Source organism: Balaenoptera physalus (genome assembly GCF_965194825.1).
Source record: "Balaenoptera physalus genome assembly, chromosome: 7".
Taxonomy (NCBI): Eukaryota; Metazoa; Chordata; class Mammalia; order Artiodactyla; family Balaenopteridae; genus Balaenoptera; species Balaenoptera physalus.
Genome location: NC_138886.1, coordinates 14,744,647 through 14,765,059, shown reverse-complemented (window position 1 = coordinate 14,765,059; position 20,413 = coordinate 14,744,647). Strand labels below are relative to the sequence as shown.

At 45.0% G+C, this 20,413-nt stretch overlaps 1 protein-coding gene across 7 annotated transcripts in view; it reads left to right on the top strand.

Moving 5' to 3' along the window:
- The window catches only part of LOC309664718 (uncharacterized protein), a 331,041-nt gene that overhangs the window by 132,827 nt on the left and 177,801 nt on the right, over nucleotides 1-20,413 (top strand). For 3 of the 7 annotated variants that reach the window (XR_014265996.1, XR_014265997.1, XM_082470458.1), the window contains one exon: nucleotides 11,941-17,256. The exons of the other annotated variants lie outside the window; for them this stretch is intronic. The gene's annotated coding sequence lies outside the window, so the exon portion shown is untranslated. Of the gene's footprint in view, nucleotides 1-11,940; nucleotides 17,257-20,413 lie in introns of those variants that run through there. 7 annotated transcript variants of the gene reach the window in all.

Genomic DNA, 20,413 nt, shown 5'->3' with positions numbered 1-20,413 from the left:
GTTACTGCCTCTGGGTAAGGACCGACCATCTATGAAGTTATCATGAGTGGCGTCAGCTTGCAGAAGTTACGTTCTCCCTGCAGACATTGGGAGTTTTATACTGCTCTCTCCATCTGCCTTTGATCAGCTCCTTCACTCTTTCTCCCCCACCACCCCACCCAGGCTGAGCGTCCTTAGACAAGTCGCTTTGCCTCTCTGAACCTAGCTACCTCTCCTTTAAAATAGGGATCCTAATTCCTGTCCCAGAGTGCTGCTGTGTGGAAAAGAAAAAATAATGTGTGAGAGGTGCCTAGCTTCAGGCATGGTGCATTTTAAAGGCACAATATAGAATATCTGCTATTAATTTCTTCATCAGCAGCTGATGAAAGGGTGGATAGGGGATTAGGTAAGATAATGTATGTAAAGTACTTCACATCATGTCTGGCATCTAACGAGGGCTCTAGAAGTGTTGGCTATCATTAGTGGAGATAAAGACATGTACATTACAAAAATAATAATAATGCAAAGTAGAAATGGATTAAAAAGAATACAAAGAGTTCTCAGCTAGATCAAAGGAGAAAGAGACAGCTGCTTCCAGCTGAGCAAACAGGATCTGTGTTTCCCTAACTTCCCTGATGGTAAGAATCACTTGGGGATGGTGTTAAATAAAAGTTCATCAGCCATAGCCCATGTCCTATTTCTAGGGAAGGGCTGGAGAATGAGCTGGGGAAGCTGCATGTTTAAAAACACTCCAGAGTTTATCATGAAGGAAATTTGGAAAACTCTGGAATGAATGACATCCTAGCTGGGACTTGACAGCTAGGTGACAATAGCAATAGTAATCTCGAGCTTTTTTGTGAACTAGGCATTGTGCTTACACTTCCCATTAATCATCAGAAACATTCCCACGAGGTAGACAGGTATCACTAGACCCATTTTGCAGATGAGGAAGTTGAGATTCAGGGAGTGGAAAAGACTTAAAGTCACAAACTGGAAAGTGCCAGAGCCCGGATTCAAACGCAAACCTGTCAGTTTCAATGTCTGTATGCTTTTCACTAAGCAACACTCTGGACATTCATAAGGGCCACTCCAGTTGTTGTAGAAACAGCCTGAGCAAAGAACTGGAGGGGGAAAAGCTGATGCTACAGAAGTGGCAATAACATTAGTGTGATAGTAGCTAAAGTATAGAGTAAGTGAAAGGCAGTCATGGAGAGAGGTGGGAAAGGTACCTTGGCCTGTATTGGTTGGGTTCAGATTAAGCTGCAGTTACAAAGAGACCTTCCAAAGTGCAGGGGCTTAAATAAGATCAGAGTTTGTTTCTCTCTCACATGAGTGATAGATGGTGAGTGTCCCAGGGCTGCAGGAATTAAGGGGAGGGGCAGCTCTGATACACGTGGTTATCCCGTGACCCAGGGCGATGGGTTTGCTGTTATCCTCAACATGGAGGCTCCATCCTTAGTCCAAGGAAGCTGCCCCAGATGTTGCCATTTCTGAGCCAGAAGGAAATGGAGAAATGGAGCCCAGGGAAGGTAGGTTTGCCTTGTAGGAATGGCCTGGAATTTACTAGAAATGGGAACGGCACTCACCTTACTTCCACTCACCCTCCATTGGCCTGAACTGAGTCACATGATCACACACCTGCAAGGGAAGCTGGGAAATGTAGTGTCTAGCTGGGCAGCCATGTGCTCTACGCTGGGGTCTAATGCCTGAAGATCTGAGGTGGAGCTGATGTAATAATATTAGAAATAAAGTGCACAATAAATGGAATGTTCTTGAATCATCCCGAAAGCATCCCCACCCCTGGTCTTTGGAAAAGTTGTCTTCCACGAAAATGGTCCCTGGTACCAAAAAAGGTTGGGGACTGCTGCTCTACAGAACTTGGCAGGAAGGGTGGTCGAAAAGAAATTATTAAAAGCAAAGAGTGGTGAATGGATACTGGGGGTCTCTGTTACAGGGCATATAGAGTTGGAGCATTCCAAAAGCAGTGCTTTGTCTTTGGCAGAAACTTTCTAAGTGTTTCATCTGTCTTAACTCAGTTAATCCTCACAACCAATTTGAATCCCAGGACTGAAGGCTTGGTCAAAGAATAAGACCTTTAATTGGTATACAACAAGTACTGAGGGTTTTTTAACAAGAGGGTTCTAATCATCTAGTCAAGGGATACATAGCATCAGAGGCAATTGAAGGGACCCAGGACTAGCAGTTGGACGGGTTTGTAAGCCCAGCCCTGTGGCTGCTTCATTCGTTGTCTCTGTGAAGTGAGGGTGCTGGAATGGTTGGTTTCCAAGGTGCCTCTTACTCTACCATTCTATGTCCTTGCTAGAGGCCCTCCTATGAGCCCAGAAGTACAGAGGACACTAGAAAGAAGAAAAGATAGAAGTGGAGAGATATGATGGATCCCGCAGGACAACCACAGAACAAGAAAAGTCTATGTCAACAAGACTGGTAGATGCCATTCCCTCTCTATCATTGAAGTGTCCATGAACACCGCCACTACCCTTCTGGCAAGTAGGAAACTTGGGGGTCATCCTCCATGCCTTCCTCCCCTTCACCACCACCCTCAGTGTCTAATCCAACACTGACAATTTTATCTCCTAAATGTCTGCTGAATCCACCCACTTCTTTCCAGCCCTACCATATGGCCCTAGGTGGAACCTTATCCATCCATCTCTCACCTGGACTACTGCAGTCACCTCCTAGCCAATCTCCATCTTCCCTTCTCTCCCTGCTCCAATCCATTCTCACCAGCAAAAGAGATCCTTTTAAAGCAAATGTAAGCTTGCCATTCCCCTGCTTAAAAACTCTCCAGATGTGTCCCATTGCTCTCAAAAGAAAGACCAAAATTTTGCAGTGTCTTATAAGGTCCTGCCTGGCCTAACCCCGCCCACCTCTCCAGCCTTATCTCATTCAACGTGTTACCTCTGCCATAGGCTCCAATCATCCTGGCCCTCTTTATGAATGGGCCACGCCCCCTGTCACCTCATGAAGACTTTTGTAGATGCTGTTTGCTCTTCCTGGAATGATCCTCCACCTCTTCACATACCTACCTTCACATCTCAGCTCAACTGTTGCTCCTTCAAGGAAATCTTCCCCATCTCCCCACCCCCCAGTCTACATTGCCCTTCCTCTCTTAAATTCTACCAAATTATATTTATTTGTGTGATTATATGATTAATGTTTGCTGTACATTAAACAGTCTCAGCTCCAAAAGTACAGGGACCTTGTTTATCTTACTCACCTTTATCTTTCCAGTGAGTAAATATGGAATGAAAGTATTCATAAGCTAGCGTACCTTATTATCCATCATCTGTAGAATACAGTTCTAAACTTCCTATGCTGTCCAAAGCCCAGCTCATTCTCAGTTCCAGCCTCAGAAATATGACCTCAGACATATATATATCCTGACCCAGATCCTTTCCATCCTCACAATGTCTGATCGTGTTAAAGACTGTACCCATTTCACAGATAAAGAAAGTAAGACTTAGAGAAAGACAGTGACATTCTCTAGCATCAAGTATGATGTCTATTTTTAATAATCCTTGATATCAGTTTGTTTAGATTTTCTAATATTCTCAACTGACCTTAGGTGGTGTTAGGATGGTAAAAAGAGACAATGAGTGTCTGCATGTGTACAGGGTTTCGAAGAAGTTGGAGTTCAGCCTTAGAGGTCCTGTGACAAAGACATGAGCTGTGGAACCAATGTCAAAAATATAGGAAAGAGAAGAATTAAGTTCAAGAGTGGACAATCTACTTATGAAGCTGGAAACCCCATATTCTTGAACATTTGAGTAGTCTCCTGGTGGGAGACAAAACCTCTGAGGATGAACCACATTAAGTTACCTGTACTGGACTGGTCTGGACCCATAAATGCATACACACACATGCATACACAAACACACATGACCTGAATTTGTTCCCACGGGGGTGCTACCCACTTATTCTTACCAAACCACGTTATTTCCCTCTGAACACTGGGAAAGTACAGCGGATGACTAGGAGAACAGTGAATTTTGTACCAAAGATGTATGCATGGAGAAGATCTAATGTTATCAAAGAAAGAAATAAAAGTTTCTAAATCTTTGGATCACACAGTAATTTAAACACAAGGCTTGTTGTGACAAAATGTAGCATGCAAAGTTGGTGGGAGGATTTTGTAAATGAAAGGAAGGAGAAAGTGGTAACTCAGGAAAAGCAAGGAGAATGGAAATCGAAGCTCTCCGGTTGGAGCAGGTGGGAAAGAGCTTCAGGAAGTACGTTAAATGGGAAACAGCAGCATGTGTTCAAGTTACCAAAAGGCTCCAGTGCCCCTTGTCACTCAAATTAACCACGCCACCTGTGGTGTCACCTGCCCACCAGCAGAGGTAGGGAACTGTGCACCTCTAACGTCTGGATTTGGGTCCACTGATTTACCCTCAATGAAAAGGAGCCAAGGCAGTTCCATAGAGAAGAGCTTGCACTGAATCTTGAGGAGGCAGAGAAAGTCAAAGTGCGCCGGAGACCTTCTGTTATTTTCAGGAAATGAGATGTCAGGGATGGTGATCAAGAAGACAAAGGTGGCTGGAGAAAGGCTCACCCAGAGGAGGGGCTCTAGCTTGAACCAGCTGAAATATAAAAGAAAGAGCAAAGAGCGTAGTTAACTGAGACAGTATAAGGAGCTGTAGGCCTAGACGGACGATGATGAAGATTAATGTTTATTTGCCGGGTCCTGTTCTAAACCCTCCACAAATATTCACTCACTGAGACCACAGAACAACCCCATGAAGTCTGTGTACTGGGATTAAAGCCCAATTTACAGAGAAAGAACTGAGATTCAGGAAAGTTAAGAAATATATTCAAGGTTACGTAGGGACTTCCCTGGTGGTCCAGTGGTAAAGAATCCACCTTCCAATGCAGGGGACAAGGATTTGATCCCTGGTAAGGGAGCTAAGATCCCACATGCCGAGGGGCAACTAAGCCCGTGTGCCACAACTACTGAACCCGCTCGCCGCAAACTACAGAGCTCACGCGCCCTGGAGCCTGCAAGCCACAACTAGAAAGAGAAAAAAAGCCCCACACACCACAACGAAGAGCCCACGCCACAGCGAAAGATCCCGCGTGCCTAAACAAAGACGCTGCATGCGGCAACTAAGACCCGATGCAGCCAAAAAAAATAAATAAAATAAATAAATAAATAAAATAAAGGAATATATTCAAGGTTACACAGAGTAACAGAACCAGGATTTGAACCCAAGGAGGCTGATTCTAAACTCTCATTTCTCAATCACCAGCCATGCTGCAGTGTAGTATATACAAAAGGCAATATTAAATGCCTAAAAGAAAGTCCTAAGGCCCACATATGGGCCTCCAGTGTCATTTATAGAAACACTGTATATTGATCAACCCAAAGTTACCAATCACAGGTAGTGGAGAGTGGGCACAAGGGCATAACTGGAGAAAGACCTACTGCCCAGTGTTCTTTTGATGGCATATGTTGACTATTCCACGACCATCGAGAAGGGTAAGGGTTTATAGATGGAGGAGGTGGGGCTTAAGAGGGTCGAAAGTGTGCAATGAACTTGCATAGTGACTTTGTGTTGAGTGAGAGGTAAGTTATCCCCTGGATGAGCCTGGAAGTTACAGCCTGGCTGAGCCAGCATAAGGGGGCTTCTTAGAATCCTCCTCAGTTCTGACTTCAAGCTGGTTTCACCTGCCAACTCAACAGAACCTTTGTGTCCAGCTTTGGTGGGGCGTGTGGAGGGGGATAGCCCTCTACATCACAGCAGAGTGGGTTTGAACCCTGGCTCCCAAACTCATCAGCTGGTGAGATCTCGGGCAATTCTCTTGACCAAACTGTGCCTCTATTTCTTCATCTGTAAAATGAGGGTAATAACAGAAAGACTTCAAGAGGTCGTTTTGAGGATTAAGTTAGATAATACAGGTACATCACTTGGCACTTAATAAAGACTCAATAAAGATAAAAAAACGAGCTATAGCTTTTCTCTGTGGACAAGCCCAGATAGACTAATTACTTACGCCATGCAGGAGTTCCTTTGGGAGAAAAGACAAAATGAGGAGGATAGAACTGAAAATTGATGCTTTTGTTAGCTTGTCACAGGCCTGTTCATCTTCTCTTAGGAATATGAAGCGGTCAAGTCCACAATTCACATTTGGATTATACCCTAGATTTTATCCGACTTAACCCTTTGAGGTAGGTTCATACCCATTTTATAGGTGAAGAAACTGAGGCTCAGAAATGGGAAACAACATGTCCTAGGTCGCACAGTAGGACAGCACCAGATTGCAGAGCCATAACCCAGGTGTCCTGCTCCCAAGGCCAGAGTTGCCCTGGCCTCTTAGGGGTCCTGGGCCCCTCCTCTTCTCCTTCCTGCTCTCCCCATCCTGTAGCCGGAGAAGATCAGATGAACAAGCCCCATCTCCGCTGTGCTAGGGCTGATTTTCTGCCTTTTATAAGGATGATTATCACAAACATTAGTATCCACAAAAGTGAGAGAGTGTCAAATGACATATTACTTTTCTGTACATGATTGTTTTTTCAATCTGACAGCTTCAAAGTAAATGTTGTATATTGTGTTGATCGGTTGTTGTCGTTGGAGCATGTGTCTGAGAGTTAATTTTAAAACGTAGTTGTTAGCAAAGAGTAAATACACACATAGGTACAGTATAGGTCTCATGTGGTGTTTGTGTCTTAGGGTTGTATATCTCTAAGATATACACATGTGTGCATGTGTGTGTTGTGCCTTACATGTGTACCTCCATAGTGTGTGTGTATTTATGGAGTGTATGCATGTGTGTATGTGTGTGTGTGCATGGGTGGTGCCTGTGTTTATACCTGTGCTAAGTGGACCTGCATTTATATGCATACATCTCTAAGTATTACGTGTGACTGTGTGTGTCAGTATGTATTTGTGTATGGTGGTGACTTGTGGAGATGATGTGTGAATGAGCATTGTCTGTAGGAGTGAGTTGTGTGCATGTGTTGTGTGTGTTACATATGTGTGCCCATCCATTGCATGAGCTGGTTGTGTGAGGTGTGTTCTATATGCCTTTGCCATATGGGTGTGTCTCAGTGTTGAAGGCTGTGTGTTGTATGTGGACCTGCCGTGTATGCAGGGAAGGTGTGTTCTGGGTAAGAATATATATATATATATATATATATATATATATATATATATATATATATATATATATATATATATATATATAGTGAGTGTGTGAGCCTCTGTGTGTAGTCTGTGTCCTGCAGGTTAAAATATGGTGTGTCCTGATGTGTTCAGCGTCTGTAGGCTGTGTCCCAGGTGAGTGTGTGTGAGTGGTCACACTGCATCTCTGAGTGTCTGGATTGCTTGTGTGCCTGACCTGCGTGCGCTCGAGCACACACGTGTGACTCCCTCCCCGTGCCTCTCTGTCTCCAGGAAAGCTGCACTCTCCCCGCCCCTCTCACCCCGCCCCTCCCCACTCCCTCCCATCCTGGTGCTGGAGTCTGGTTGTTATTAGCTGGTCAGACACTTCTATCTCCTCCAAATATCCTGTTGCTCATACTCAGAAATTACAGGAAGGGGCCTGAGAGACGTCGTATATGCTGCATCCTCCACAGGCCAAGAGCACTCCTGTCCCTCTTACCTATTAGTCACTGAAAAGAAAAGCTCACAAGCCAAATAGCTGCTATCTCAGCCGGGTTTATCTGTCTCTGAGCCAGTTTGAGGTTTGCTTCGATGAAGCTGTAAGTCTATTCCACAGGCCCCAGCTGCAACAGGAGGGGCTAGGAGCTTTGAAATACCTACAAACCCCAGCTTCCAACCACTATAAAATCGGATGATTAGACTCAGTCATCGGTCCTCAAGTGGAATGCTATTTGCAGGGTGGGGTGAAGGGGACTGTGCATTATTTTTTTTTATGTTTTTTTTTTAATAAATTTATTTATTTATTTTTGGCTGTGTTGGGTCTTCGTTGCTGTGCGAGGGCTTTCTCTAGTTGCGGCGAGTGGGGGCCACTCTTCATCGCGGTGCACGGGCCTCTCACTGTCGCGGCCTCTCTTGTTGTGGAGCACAGGCTCCAGACGCGCAGGCTCAGTAGTTGTGGCTCACGGGCCCAGTTGCTCTGCGACATGTGGGATCTTCCCAGACCAGGGCTCGAACCCGTGTCCCCTGCATTGGCAGGCAGATTCTCAACCACTGCGCCACCAGGGAAGCCACAACTGTGCATTATTGAATCCGACTCTTCTGTATCTTGCAGGGTGTTTAGCCTGGCCAGCCCTGCCCCTTGATACCTGACGCCCTTAGTTCTCCAGTCAGTATGTCTGCAAAACGTCCCCCATTTTCAAATTGCCCTTTGGGGAAGGGGCTGCCACCCTCTTACAAACCACTGAGCTAAACAAACTATGGAAGTGAGAAACCATTGGACTAGAAGGGACTTAAATGACAGCTTTCTGTCATTATCCTGCTGGCACACTCTACCGTCTTTATTTCTTCATCCATCCATTCATCTGTTCGTTTTTCTGACAAATATGTATCGAGCACCTACTGTGTGCCAGGCAATTTTCGAAGCTTTGGGGATAGACTGGGAGCAGGGCAAGCAAGGCCCCTATTCTTAAGAACGTTATTTTCCAGGAAGGAAAACAGTCAGCGAACTTAGAAACAGACAAGCACAAAGATGTGGAGTCATAATAAGACCATTGGTAGCAGTGAAACAGGATGATTTGATCATGTGAAGGAGTGGGGCTTCTTTAGATTAAGGGAGAGAGGGAAGCGGGGGCTCCGAGAGGGAATATGTAAGTTGAGGCTTAAAGAATAAAAAGAACCCAGATGAGTAAGGATCCGGCAGGAGACCGTTCCATTCTAGGTGGAAGGAATCATAAGTGCTTGGTGTGCTGAAGGATCAGAAAAACAGCCAGGAAGGTGGAAAAGGATGGGGGTGGGCAGTGAGTGGGGGCGGGGAGGGCAGGGGGAAGGGGTAGAGGAAATCGGAAATAAGGCAAAGTCCAGGTCACGTACTGCCTTCGGGATGGGGCTAAAATTTAGATGCTATTCTAAGGGCAATGAGCAACCACGGTAGGATTTTTACAAAGTAAGCTACGAACAGAATGGATGGATGCACGTTCTATGTGCATTATCCTACCCAACAATATTCTGAAGGAGGTAGTATTATTACTCTGATCTTGCAGATGAAATGAAAGGTTTTAGAGAGGTTGGGTATCTTGTTCGAGCTCATACATCCCGGAACCCAGTTTCTAACCCCAGCAGTCTGACCCCGGAGTCTGCAGGCTTAATCAAATCTAGGAATCCTGTTGTCAAAGGTCCCAGAACTTCTTTGGATTCTGAGTCACCATCCAGTTTGGGCTTCTGTGAGTTCTAGTTTTTCCTATTCTTGGATTCCCCCAGTAGGGGGGTGTCCATCCCTCTTTACTGCACCATGTTCACCCAGACAATAAACCTGTCTCCCCTGAGGTAGCCTCAGGGAGTGTCTGTGTCTTTGCCTCCTACATGGTAAACCAGAAAAGTGACAGGGCAGGGGTCAGACAGAGGGCACCTGATGGGAACCCACTGGATGGTTCTTTCTACTTCACCTGGCAGCTCTCCCCCAGGCAGAGGAAGGAGGTAAAATTCCCTCTTCTCTCTCTCTCTATCTCTCTCTCTCTTGCACACACACACACACACACACACACATACATGCATGCACAATTTCTCAGTCCATCAGTGCATCAGCCGGGCTCCCAGACTGTAAACATTTACTCCAGGCTCTTTTATCTACAAGGCATAAACAGTCCCAACATATGCTCAGCAGGGGCCCGCCCCATAACTGTTCCAGAGCATGTCTGCCTCTTCCCCAGGAGCGGTGATGATGCAGGTTCCAGGCTGCCTTTCTGAGGCTTCCTTCCTGACCACCGTCTCCTCATACCTGAGTGCCACAGGCGCTGGGGCAATGACAGCCATTGATGTACTGGCCCCTCCAAGGGGTACCCGTAGCTCCACCTTTCCCAAGAGGAGGGCCTTCAAATCCACGGGCCACAAAGTGCAGAGGTCTTGGACAAGGCTGGTCAGCACTTTTATTGAGGGCCAAGTTTAAATGTGAACAAAAGAGATTTCCAGGAGATACAAAGAAAATTCACAAATGTTCCTGAAATGGATTATTGTCATACAACATGTGAAAGTCTCTGCAGAGAACTTCATGAAGCCAAAAAAAGAAAAAGGATGGCCTAGTTACTGAGCACTTCCTGTGGGCCAGGTGTTTTGCTTCTAGCATCTCACTTATCCTCACTACAATCCTATAGGGTAGATACCATTACCATCTCTGTTTTGTAAATGAGGAAACCAAGGCCCAGAGAGGTTGAGTCATTTGCTTCAAGGTCACACAGCCCATAAATGGCAGAACTGGCATACTATCCAGCATACTCCAGATACTCCAGAGCCCAGAGGAGTCCACGATGCTGTGCTGCTTCCCTGGGCCATGGAAGCCCATGTGATAATGGCTGCACCCTAGCCTGGGGGAAGGCAGGCAGGCAGGTGGCCTGACCCATCCACCTCCCTGTACTCCCACACTGGGAGATTGTTTGGATCTTCTCTATTGTTTTCATCATGGTCAGTACCTTTTGCTGGGCTGAGAGCTTCTCATCTGGAATGTGAATTCCAAAGACTTGAACACTTATTATTGGCAAAGGGCAGATGAGGAGGTGGGAGGTATGTGAATATTGAATCAGACATGGCTTCTGCCATCAAAAGACTGAAAAGATATAATGATGAGGAAGTATAAGACAGCAATGTATGAGTCCCAGTTGCTTCATATCCTTGACAACACTTAGTACCCTCAGGCCTTTTAATTGTACCCTTTTTACTAGGCCTGGGGTAACATCTCATATTAGTTTAATTTATATTTTCTTAGTGGATAATATGTTGAGGAGTTTTCAGATGTCTTTTGGCCATGTGATATCTCTTTTGTGCCAGTCTTTTGTCTGTTCAAGTCTTTGCCAGTTTTTAATTGGGTGGTCTTTTTCTATTGATTAATCGTTCTTTATATATTTCTAATATGAGCCCTTTGTCAGCTATATGTATTGTAACTATCTTCTCCTGGTCTGTGGCTTTTCTTTCACTGTCTTGTTGTTGTCTTTCAATAAACAAATGGTTTTAATTTCAGTGATGTTCTGTTTCTCATTCTTTTCTTTTATGGTTAGTGATTTTGTATGTCCTGTTTAAGAATTCTTTACCCACGCTAAAGTCCTGAAGATATTCCCCTATATTTTCTTCTAGAAGTTCTATTGTTTTACCTTTCTCACATAGGTCTATACTCTATCTCAAATTAACTTTTGTATATGTTGTGCAAAAGAAGGATCAAGGCTGACTTTTGTCCACATGGATAGTCAAATGAATACCACATGATATCACTTATATGTGGAATCTAAAAATTAATACAAATGAACTTACTTACCGAGAATCACAGACATAGAAAACAAACTTATAGTTACCAAAGTGGAAGGGGTCGGGGGAGTGATAAATTAGCCGTTTGGGAGTAGCAGATACAAACTATTATATATAAAACAGATAAACAAGGTCCTACTATATAGCACAGGGAACTATGTTCAATATCTTGTAGTAAACTATAATGGAAAAGAATATAAATATATATATATATATAAACATATATGAATAACTGAATTACTAACACATTGTAAATTAACTATACTTCAGTTAAAGATAAATAAATAAATAAATAAACTTTCCTGCCATTAAAAAAAAAAAAAGGGAGAAGTGAGATCTTTGGCAAACCGGAGAACAGCATCCCACTTACAAAGCATTCAAGCGACGTGTTTGTGCTTGCCAAATAAAGCACTGACTGACCGCAGGCCAGGATCCGTATCCCCGAGCCCCGCCGATCTCCAGCGATGCTCTTTCTAGCTCCAACATCTGCTGGCCTTTGCATCGCTTCATCTTATACGCATGTGTGTTTTTATTTTCCCACCTTCGGCATCAGGAGAGGAGGCATGAAGCCGAAATGAAGCGCTTGTATAACAAGATGGAGAAAGGAAGGAGCCGAAGAGAAAGATCAGAACCTTTCTCCCCCTCATCCCCAGCCTGCAAATACTCTGCTCGGAGAAGGCAGCGTCCCAGCTGGGCTGGGATCAGCTTGGCCAGGGCTGGGAGGAGACCCAGCGCAACCCAAGCCTCATTTCCGAAGTGTGTTATTTCACCCCTGCTTCACAGATAATGTAACTGAGTCACTCAATTGAGCATAAAATAGAAATTTGGCTTCTTATCTGCCTCAGACCTGACTTTACTATTTTCTTTCTGCAAAATACATTTTTCACTATCTTATCTTCTAATAAACAATCCTAGCTTGGCAGCCTTGTGGCAATGGCACTGAATGCATTTAAGAGACATATTTTTCCTCTCTCACTCCCTGCTTAAAGTCTTCTGTTTAAAAGCCTACGTGTTTTTTTCTTCCCTTTTGGAAAAAATATATATCCCATTTGTATGCCGTTTTCCTTTAAAGAACATACATATTTTTCATGAGGCGTTCTGATGGATCCCTCCTTGTTTTCCCTTTTGCTCACTTGATCAGAATTAAAAGAAGGAACTTAACCTCCACAGCAATGGTGTGTGAATTTGATGGATTTTAGGACTGGATGGGGGCAGTCAGGGCGGCACCTTTAAGAAAGGGGCGATTTCTAGAGTGGTCACACCCCAATAGCTCCTCCAAGATTGGGTGGTGGGCAGGACACATTGATGAGAAGCCATCCATGAATGTTTAACGCCTCCCTCCCATGCAGACTGCCATCAGATGCGCCAGACACGGAGGCTTAAGCCACAGAGGAAAGAAGAGGAAAGGGGAACCAATATTTATTGGAGCTTTCAGAACAACCTTCTCAGAGAACAACCCCATTAAACAAAGAAGAGGAAACACCCCCATTATTGCAGAGCAGGAAACTGGGGTTCAAAAGAGCTAATGCACATCCAAAAGACGAGATTCAGTGGCAGGTCTCCAAGCACCACTTTGGGAATTAGAACCACACACAGATTTTGTCGTGTAGTATTTGTAGTGTTTAGGCAATTGTTTCATTCTGAGTGTCAACTGTAAAAGCAGAGAGGCTAAAAGTCCTTCCTCAACTGACCTCCATGCTATGAATTCCAACTCCTACCATTTTATGCTGGAAAATATAGGAAGTTAGAGGTGCATGGATTTTACTGTTTACAAAATCATTTACCTCCACTGCTTTTGCAGTTTATACTCAGAGTAAACCTCAGCCTCTGTCACATCTGATCCCTGATAACCTCACCACCTCATTCACCTCCTCCAATGTGCCACACCCTGTTTCCCCTTAGAGTCTTTGCGTGTGTGTTTCCAGCAGTACCAGGAACACTTACCCTTACCCGTCCTTCACACGGGAGCTCAGAAACTGCATCCCCAGAGAAACTTCTGTGACCACCCTACCGCAGGGACCCCCCCTCCCCTTAATCTCTCTATAGCATCCCCCTTCTCCTTCACAGTAAAGGACAGGCCATTACTTCCTAATCTGGCGTGGACACTTGGGACAGTCTTGGGGGACAGCCCTTCTGGACCAGCATCATCGACCTGCTTCCTTTGCTCTCCCCTGTGGGCTCATGCCTCAGGCTCAGCTGCCCTCTGCCCACACCGAGCAGTACATTTATGCTTGTGCTGCACATTTAATATCCATCTCCCCCACCAGTCTGTCAGCTCCGGAGTGAGGAACTGTGTCATTTTGTTCTATAACACATCTCCCTGTGCTCAGTACACTGCCTGCCACCTAATGGGTGCTCTGTGTATATTCGTTGAACAAATGAATGAATGAATGTGATTATCACAGCAACCCTGGGTGACAGGCATTTGTATCCTCTTTTTCTAATAACTAATGAAATCAGTAATAAGAGTTATCATTTCTTCTGTGCTTACCATGTGCCTGGTCAGATTCTAAGAACTTTAATACTCACTATAACCGTCTAAGGCGGGCACTATTCTTATTCCCATTTCACAGATGAGGAAACTGAGGCACAGAGCACCCACAGGCTGAGGCCAGAGCACAGGATTTCCTGTTTAAAGCACCTGCTCCTTCTACTCAACCGCAGGGCCTCACATCTGAGCCACCAATGTCATGAAAGAAAGAACAAAGAGAGAAGAATCCCATGAAAATTGCCTCGAACTCAGGTTACCATTTGCATTGGGAAGTGATCTGATAAGAGTCTGTGATCCGATAAGAGTTTGCGATCTCCTCCAACATTTACCAATCTTAGGTCAAAGACGTTCATGCAAAAAGGCCATAACTTCCTAGTCTGGCGTGGACACTTGGGACAGTCCTGGGGCGCAGCCCTTCTGGAACAGCATCATTCACCTGCTTTCTTTGCTCTCCCCTGGGGGCTCATGCCTCAGGCTCAGCTGCCCTCTGCCCACACCGAGGCCTTTGCCAGTCTGAATACCCCATTTCTCACTCACAGCCTGGAGAACAGGATGAGGTCAATAGGTCCTTCTGTTCCTTCAGGAAGCCAGAGAAGATTAATCTGTGGGGCAGAGATACGATGCCCGGAAGCGGAGGAGATTTATAAAGGACAGAAATTCAGGCCAAGGTCCCTGGTTTTTGTTTCCCTCTCTCTGTCTTATGACTACCACACAGCACTGTGGTTGGAAGAAACTTCGAGAGGTCATCTGATCCAGCCTCCTGCCTCCTTGAGGCGAAAAATGATGACCCTCTAATACTCGCAACCCTTAGGCTCTCAAGAGCTCTGGCCTCTGTACGGCTCAGAGTGCAACCCAGATCAAGTCCAAGTATTTTCACCTGGCACCTGAGATCCCCAGTGGTCTGGTTCCATGCTGCCTAATCTCCTCTTAACCCCCAAGCAAAACTCCACTGCAGCCAAACTGGCACTTCCCCATGTCTCCCAACCTCCGGCCCTTTGCCCACGCTCTAACTCCCACTTGGAATGACTTTCCTCCCTCTCTTCAGTAATTTGTTAAGGCTCAGAGCAAATTCCCATCACCCGTAGGTCTTCTCTGCCATCACAGGTCTTCCTCATGTGAATTCATATTAATGCGGGTGTGTCTTATTTGCTAAATGTTTGTAAGCTCATCACTTCTTGGTGACTTAAGTCACAGCTATGACCTGTATATTTCTATTTCTTGTGCACTGAATGCATAAGACCCTCACAGTGCAGGGTGGGGCTTCCCTCCCTAATCAGCCTCCACATACAACGTGCTCCACTTCGCCTTCGCACAATGCTATTCCCTCCACTACCATAGCTCTTTCCCTTCTTCTCAGCCTGGAAAAATCCTTACCCATCAAGGCAGCAAAGAACTAACACTGCAGGGCTATCACATGGCAGGTACGAAACGAGGTTGGGCTTGGTGTGTATGACCTCAGTTAATCTTTACCAAACCCCAGGATACAGCTAGTATTATGCCCGGTCTACAGATGATAATACTAAGGCTCAAAGAGTTTAAGTTCATTTATGTATTTATCTGTTCATTCGAGCAACAGTTATTTATTTCACATCTACAGTGTTCCAGGCATTCTCCTGGAATATGAGGATAATAGGGCTGAATTTAACCAATTCAGTCCCTGCTTTCTTGAAGCTTGTTATGAGATGATAGTAATGTGACAGACTCTCTTCCATTAGCATCACATCAAAACAAGGTATCACAAATACAGTGAGGTTTAACAAGGAGAAGCATAGAACTTTTGTAGATCTCACCCAGCCTGGGTGACAGAAAAAAACCCTCTGGGAACAACACTTCCAGAGACCAGAATGACAAGTAGCATCCTTAATTTAGGCAAGAAGTAGGGGTAAGCTACCTACTAGAAATTACAAAACTCATTTTATTAGAGGCACTAGGATTCTATCCCCAAGTCCCTGCTCTTTCAAGCATGGCGCCACCTCCTCTGAGAAGACGTCCCAGAACACCTACTCTAGGCCAAGCCCGTGCTCCCACAGAACCCTGAGTCTAAGGCCACCTTCTCACTGTGTCCTCACTTGGCCCTTTCCTCTGTGTGTGAACATTGCTGGTGTCTCTTCCTCTTCTTATAAAGACACCACTCAAACAGCCTCATTTTTACTTAATCACATACTTAAAAGCCCCATCTCCAAATACAGTCACACTGGGGATTAGGGCTTCAACACAGGAATGTGCAGCAGACACAGATCAGTCTATATCACCTTCCACGCAGAGAATATGTTACATTTCAAAGTTTACAAAACATTTTAACTGCTATGAAGAACGTGAGCTATGGGGACAAGCAAACCTAGGTGTGATTTCTGGATCTGCCACTTACCTGCTGCTTCACCTTGAACAAGTGACTTTACGTATCCTCAGTTTTACTTGCCTGTAAATTGAGACAACAATGTGTGCATTACATGTGTCTTGGCTGGATTAGAGAATGAGTTATAGAGAGCCCTTAGTGAATGGTACTGATGCTGCTGGTGGTATTTACGACCAGTCTAGGTTTAGATCCAGACATTAACAGCCAACATTTAAGGAAGCATGAATATGCCAAACACCATTCTAAGCGGATTCACTCACTTAATTCTTAAAACAACCTTAGGGATTAGGAACTGCTATTATCCTCATTTTACAAATGGAGAAAGTGAAGCACAGGTTGAATAAATGACCTCAAGGTCATACACAACAAATAAATGGAGGATCTTGACACCAGAGCCCAGGATCAATCTTATTACAACTAATTCACTAAGCACTTTAGACAATGTCTTCAACTTCTCTGAACAAAAGCAATACTATCATGGCCTATGATTGGTACAAAAAATTAACTCCTAGATGACGAGGTGCTCAAGAACGGTTACTTCCCTTTTTGCTTGAACTTCACAGTTTTCATGGATTTTTATTAGGGAAATAATAGTGACAACATTTTTTCAGACAAGGCAGCCAATATAAAAAATGTGACTTATCTACAAATGAGCTGATGAAGTCCCCATCCCCCCAGTAGAGAACATAGCTTGAGTCCATCTTTTAAAGCCTAAAATGTTGATTAAAATACTTTTACAAAGTAGAAAAAAATAAAGCTAATATTAAAAAATCCTGCTTTATTAATCCCCAAAGGGAGGATTTTATTAATTCCTTTAGAATCCAATAAAAGTGTATTTTCTAATCAACTTTGTTTTCCAACTCCTGCCCGAGTGTTAAATCATAGCAAAGCAGCTCACATTTCTTAAGACGCTTCCAGACCTGGCTCAGGAGTGTGGGGGACAGATATGGATGCAGATCTCTTAGACAATCCAGCTGGATAAGACGAACACATGAAGTACTAAGTACTATCAACGTGATGTGGTACTCTGAAGTACTAAGTACTATCAACGTGATGTGGTACTCTGAAGTACTAAGTACTATCAACGTGATGTGGTACTCTGAAGTACTAAGTACTATCAACGTGATGTGGTACTCTGCAGGGTGATCTTTGTCTATTTTACTCCCATACAAACAGGAACCATTTGTACATGACAGTACCTGGCACATAGTAGGCCCTCAATAGATACTTATCCAATAAGTAGGAAAGAGAATAATCATGTCTTATAGACATGGTAATAAGTTTGGCTTTAACTCAAAAAACAATATACCTAAGAGTTTTAAGCAGGAGAGTAACATGGTCTGATTTTTTTTTTTTGGTAAATCACCTTGATTTACTGTTAGGAGACAGGATACAGGAGCTGGGAGGGGAAGGAAACAGGATACCAATTAGAAGGCCATTATATAGTAGGGATAATGATGGCCTGGACCAGGGTGTAGCAGTGGAGATGGAAGAAGAGGAGGGATCCAGGATGTAGTCGGGACCTAGAGTTCACAGGATGTGCTCAGGGATTGGATATGAGAGACAAAGGGAAGAGAGAATCAGAAGGACCTCCTGGCAGTTTGCTTGAGCATCTGAGTGGAAGGTTGTGACACTTACTGAGATGGGAGCAATACAAGGAAGATTGGGTTCAGGGTTCAGGGAGGGCAGAAGTCATGTATTCTGCTTTGGACATGTGAAGGGTAAGATGTCTACTGACATTCAAGAAGGGATGTCAGACAGTGGATGGATGGATGAATCAGGAGCTAAGAAAGATGCTACAGTGTTAGCATACTGAGGGGTGGAGATGGCAACGTTGAGTGGCCCACCGGCAGCCTTTGAATCGAGAATAAGCCTTGCTTTTGTACCACAACATTAAATCCATGCCTCAGCCAAATTAAAATCATAGAGTTCTCAGAAATAGACAAAACTGTGAATGTAAAATCCACAAACACCAAGGACAGACACCATGGTTCAGTGCTTATGTTTCAGGCAGGTACCCAAAGATGACCAAATGGCCCTCCACCTCCCTTCTGGGGCTCCTCCAAAGCACTCTAGCCCTCTCCCGCACCCAGCAAGTTCTAGGTGAAAGTCACTGGTACCCACATACCGTTAAAGTCCACCCCGCAAACTGCGGGTTTAATCAGATGCATGGCTTCATTGCTTGGGCTTAATGAGGTAAACTAGACCTCCGGTAATATTGCCTGTATAATTGACATGGTTCTCTGGGAAACATTACGCTTTATAATGAAAATACTGTATATAATTAGAATCTAATAGGAAGAAAATAGTAATTAGCCAGAATTAACTGAACAGACGCAATCAGGCAAATAAAGGTTATCCTCAGGAGAGGACCCTTCAGAGTTCAAATGCACGTCCTATAATTGTAGAGAAGCCCCAGTAATTAAGGGTAATTTTTTTCCCTGCATCGTGGTAGAAGAGGTTTTTTTTCTTTTTTTGCTGAGTGGCAGAATGAGTCTGGCCAAGACCTAAAAGGGATCTGGAAGGTCGTACACACAGATCCACGGGAGAAGGGGGAGGGCAAGAGAAAGGCAAAGGGCCCAAAGCCTAAAAGTCCAGGTGCGAATTCCAGGTGCAGCTCTGTCATGAACCAGCTGTGTGACCTTGAGTGAGTCACTCCCCCTCTCTGATGATAATGATAATAACAATAGCTACCATTTATTGCGTATCTACTTACTGTGAGCTGAACTAAGCATTTCCCATACGTCGTCTAATAGAACCTTTGGTTTCCTAAACACTGGATAAACATTCTCTCTTTTTCATTTGTTTTAAAGCACAGATTTTTCTTTTCATCAGCTTAAACCAGGCAATGAAAAAATGAATACTAGTAACGGCAATAATAACAACTCTCTCCAGGGTTGTCGTGAGGACCAGTTTAAATGGTACCCCTTTTCCAGCTTAAGAGAGAAGGAAACCAGCCTTTATGGACCACTTGTTCACACCAAGAACATTCCAAGAGCCTGGAGCTGTCAGACCCCAAGCCTGAACTCCCCTGGCTATAAAACACCCACCCAATTAAAGACAGTCACGACTGCTTGCATTACTAGGTAGCAAGCTCGTGCTGTAAGGCTGCAGCCGCGGATGTGCTCCTGGGAGGACATGGGGTCACTCACTGAACTGCTTAACCTGCAGGAGGAAGAGAGTGGAGTTTTGGCTGGAGGAGAGTCGGCCGTGAGCAAAGCCAGGAAAGCTCCTAGGCGGGCCGCTGAGAAGCAGGGCTTCACATGCTGGTCCAGAGCAAGAGCTTCAGCATCATGTGCTCCGGGGTCCCGATATGGGAACTGGAACGCCGACGAAAAACCTTGCTCTCATCAGCAGGAGAGCGGCGTGTTTGGCCCAGGGTTACACATCACAGCACTTGGCCCCGTGCCCCCAGACAGCTGATTCTCTAAGCGAATCCAATCAACATTCAGGAGCACAGACCCTGAGCCAGGCTAGGGTGGGCCCTGGAGTTACAGGGGCCGTCCTTTGTGGAGACTGCAGCCCAGGGAGCAGGGGTAAGAATGGGGAGAGGGCAGAGAGATACATCACGTGTCTTCAGAACACAAGCAGGTGAGGGGTGTGATAAAGGATGCCCAGAAGAGGTTACTGAATAACACCTGAGAAGAATGGACAGATCTGGGAAGACTTCGGGGAGAGGCAGCATTTGAGTACGACCTCGTCAGGTGGAAATGAGAGAAAGGGACAATTTGGGAACAAGGACCAGCCTGGGCAAAGGCATGATGGCAGATGGATACACAATATATGTCAGGGGAAATCACTCGAGGCTCTGCTATGGCCGATCTATAGAGAAGCAGGAGTTTCTGGTCCTCTCCTGGAAGGAGATGGGGACGCCTTGGGTTCCTCTCTCTGCTCCCACCTTCCTCTCTCCCTGTGAAGGAGTAGTTGGATTTGGGAGACTGAAGGGCAACTCTTTCTGTTGTCCAAAGGCCATTCATGGGAAAGAGCGAGCAAGAACGGTGCCTTCCAGGGTTGAGTAAATACATCTCTCCTGGGGGTCCCGCTCCCTGCCTCTGCCCAGGAGGGGTGGGTGTTGCTACCACAATAGGCCTGTATTTGCTGTGCAGCTTGTCCGTCTGTCCCAGGGTGGGTGACTTCCACAGTCCAGATTCAGGCAAGAAGTTCCAAGTGCAGCTGAAC